We start from the raw sequence: 3,992 nt of genomic DNA, 5'->3' as shown, positions 1-3,992 counted from the left end.
GGGCTGCCGGTGACATAGTGATCAGTCACGTCCTTGTAAAAGGTATCATTAAGCTAGCACTTGTTTTTTTTTTTCAATACTTTTATTGGGAGCTCTTACCATTATCCATACATACACCCACTGTGTTAAGCACATTTGTGCATATGTTGCCATCATCATTTTCAAAACATTTTTCTTTCTTGATCCCTTGGGATCAGCTCATTTTCCCCCTCCCTCATGAAACCGTGATTGTTTTTTTTTTATGATCAGGGGAGAGTGTGAACGCAGTCCCCCACTACCACAAATTACGCAGTCGAGTCTCCCACATTTGGGGAAATCGCTGGGGTCAGCACATCCAGAGTGCAAGGGATAAGCCTCGCCTGGGAAAACCACCTTCGTGATCATGGTATCTCCCCTGCCAGGTAAGTATGAACCCTTGATAATTTATACATTTTTCTTCATGTCTAATATTGACCGCTGTCTCCCTTCATCCACTTTTCTGTTGTCTGTCCCCCAGGGAGGGGGTCACATATAGACCCTTGTGGTCAGTCCCTCCAGTCTCTCCCAGCCTTCCCCTCCTGGTATCACTACCCTCATGATTGGTCCTGAGGGTTCATCTATCTCGGTTCCCTGTGTTGTGAGCTCTTATCTGTACCAGTGTATATGCTCTGGTCTAGCCAGTTTTGTAAGGTCGAATTGGCATCATGATAGTGGGGCAGGAGGAAGCATTAAAGAACTAGAGAAAACTTGCATGTTTCATCAGTGCTACACTGCACCCTGACTGGCTCACCTCCTCGTGACCCTTCTGTAAGAGGATGTCCAATTGTTTACAGATGGGCTTTGGACCTCCACTCCTCACTTCCCCTCATTCACATTGATATGATATTTTGTTCTGGGCCTTTGATGCCTGATACATGATCCCATGGACAGACATCTCATGATCACACAGGCTGGTGTGCTTCTTCCATGTGGGCTTTGTTGCTTCTCAGCTAGATGGTCGCTTGTTTATCTTCAAGCCTTTAAGACCCCAGATGCCGTATCTTTTGGTAATCGGGCACTGTCAGCTTTCTTCACTACATTTGCTTATGCACCCATTTTGTCTTCAGCGATTGTGTCAGGAAAGGTGAGCATCACAGAATGCCAGGTTATTAGAACAAAAGTGTTCTTGTGTTGAGGGAGTACTTGAGTAGAGGCCCAATGTCCATCTGCTACCTTAATACTTAACATATAAATATATGTACTTAGATTAATTTTCCTATCATTAGATATAAAAATATTTACATATGTTCATGTATTTAGACCTCTATAAATGTCCCTTGCCTCCCAGTTCTTTCCTCTCTTTCCTTGTACTTTCCTCTTGTCCCACTATCATGTTTGGCCTTCATTCGGGTTTCAGTAATTCCTCTTGGCTACATTGCTCTTGATCAAGCCCCACAAGGCATTCTACGCCCTTCTCACCACTAATTTTAGATTACTTGTTGTTCCTTTGTCCCTGGGTTTGTTGACACCCACTTCCTTCCCCCTGCCTCCCCGCCTCCCATGCACCAACCCTAATCATTGTTCCCGTTGTTTTCTTGTCTGGATTGTTTATCCGGCCCATGTTACCTAGACAGACATGCAGAGACAATAATATGCACAAAAACAACAAAAGAAAGCAAAACAACAACAAAAAAACCCTGACAATAAAAGAAAAGCCTATAAATAGCTCCAGCTCTGTTTGTTAACCTTCATGAGTATTTTCCAGTTGAGTCTGATGGGGTGCCACGCCCTGGCCCCAAAATCTACTTTTGGGATTCCCCGGGGACTTGTTTTGCTCCCCTTGCTGCTGTTGCACACCCTTAGTGTTTCCCCCCATGTGGTGGGGTCAGATAGGGCACAATTCCCACACTGTGCCTCCAGTGTTGTCTCCCGTAGCACAATGGGTCAGTGAGGGACGTCGTGTCTCCTGGTGGGGCCGGACCTATAGTCCTCTCTGCTTTGGCTGCTCTGAGCAGGAGTATCATCCTTGGGGCTTGGTGGGCCAGGATGTGTTCCACTCTCTCTCCTTCCCTTTTCATTTGCTCCTGTGTGCTCTGATCAGACCCTCCCCTCTCCCGGAGCTATAGATTCAGGGCCGTCCTATGGAGTGAATTCTTGGGGTTCGGGGTGGTGGTCTTGTATTTGGGATTGGGGCTGGCCCCACAGACCTAGTTATCAGTTCTCTGCTTCATGCCAGTATGTTGCATTCACATCTTGGCAAAGTAGTATTGTTGTGGGAGGATATTGAGAGGGATGATTTTTAGACAGGAGTGTGTGACTGGGATTAATCTCCAACTCACAAATGTGAAGACCTCCCTCCACCAGAATCCTGGCCTTTTGGGCTTCTTAATTGTCTGCATACACTCTCTTTTCGGTCCTCGGCTTCCCTCAGTGAAGATGCTGTTTCCCCAGGAGACACCCATCCATTTATGTAAGTCTCTCTTAGTTTCTTGTACAAATGCTTTTTTGTTTTCTTTCATAAATCTTTTGTTTCTCTGGTATGGTTTATCTCTAGAGATTTTGTCTTTTGGTGGTTATTGTAAATGGTAGTGTGTTTTTTTAATATCCTTTTTGGCGTCATCTTCTTTAATATACAAGATTCCAATGAATTTCTGTATGTTGATTTTACATCTTGCTACATTGCCCAATTTTTCAATTAGTTCTAGGATATTTTAAAATTTAATCTTTGGGGCTTTCTATATGTGCCATCCTTGCTTCTAAGGAGCATTCTGGCCTTGCTAAATAAGCTCCTTCCATAGTTACTGCCAAATTTGAGACAGATTAGGTAAGAGGCAGGATGACTTTGATGAATTTCTCCAAGCCAATGGGTGTGATTCACACCCAGCAGCCAGTTAACATTTTAACTTGTGGCAGGTCACAATAGCCGGCAGAATTTTCAATTTTCTCCACCCACCTTCTCCTCCCCCTGCAAGAATAATGTGCTTTTCTCCTCTGTCAGAATAATGTATTTTCGTTCCACACCCTTGCTCGGTAGCATTCACCAGCTTAAACTAGTCATCGGAGCAGAGGCAGACCAGACAGAATTGACTTCAAGTTGAACCCAAGACCAAAGAACAGCCAGGCAGAGGACAAACCCCCAGGAACTAATTGCCTGAAGTATACACAGCATCTCATAATAAGTGATGACTCAAAACCCCCCACAAACCCCCCCTGTCATTGAGTTAATGCTGACTCATAGTGATCCCTCGATGGGCTCCTGAGGTTATTACTGATTCCAGGAGTAGAACTCCCAGGCTTTTCCCACAGAGCTGCTGGTGGTTTCAAACTGCTGACCTTGTGGATCACAGCCCAGCACGTAACCACTACACCACCAGGGCTTCTTCAATAAGTGATGACAGTCAGGACGATAAACCTTCACTTCACACTCCACTTTTGAAAACTTTTCACACGTGCTCCTCGTTGCCACAATCTCACCCATGTAGACCCAATTCCCAGAATCCTTCACTTCTGTTCGTGAGTAAACGTAATGTCCTTTCTGCCTCAAATTGCCATCGACTCCTTTTGGACTCATAGTGACCCTATAGGGCAGGGTGGAACTGCCCATTTGGTTTTCTGAGATTTTAAGTCTTTATAGGAGGAGACAGCCTTGTCTTTCTCCTGTGCAGTGACTAGTGGGCTTGAACTGCTGACCTTGTGGTTAGCAACTCAATGCATAGCTCACTTCACCACCTAAACTTCTCCTTTATCCTTGTTCAGGAGACTGGCCTGTGCTGCCTTAAGGGCCCTTACATGTCTCCACTTCTCTCTCTAATAAATCTTTTTGCATGTGAGGTAAGCTTAACTCCCTGCCTCGTTATTCTGAACTGGGGAAGAGTCAGAACACTATCTGTGGGACACAACAAACTCACTACCAATGAGTTGGGTTACAAGGGGGTTGCTACTCACCGCAAGGTCAGTGGTTCAAATGCACCAGGTGCTCTGTGGGAAAACGTCTTTCCGCTTCCTTACAGAGTTACAGCCTCTGAAAGCCGAAG

General features: G+C 45.2%; 1 protein-coding gene and 1 non-coding gene across 2 annotated transcripts in view; one reads left to right on the top strand and one right to left on the bottom strand.

Annotated features, from left to right (window-relative positions):
- The window catches only part of LOC101659385 (TBC1 domain family member 7), a 46,762-nt gene that overhangs the window by 18,296 nt on the left and 24,474 nt on the right, over nt 1-3,992 (top strand). The window lies entirely within an intron of this gene.
- On the bottom strand, nt 247-409 carry LOC115872688. Its single transcript, XR_004048004.1, has one exon. It is a non-coding gene; the product is annotated as a U1 spliceosomal RNA (small nuclear RNA).

The sequence above is a fragment of the Echinops telfairi genome, unplaced genomic scaffold (assembly GCF_000313985.2).
Source record: "Echinops telfairi isolate 266 unplaced genomic scaffold, ASM31398v2 ScPeMD7_7439;HRSCAF=8477, whole genome shotgun sequence".
NCBI lineage: Eukaryota > Metazoa > Chordata > Mammalia > Afrosoricida > Tenrecidae > Echinops > Echinops telfairi.
Note: the sequence above shows the minus strand (reverse complement) of the source record. Positions and strands in the feature narration are given on the sequence as shown.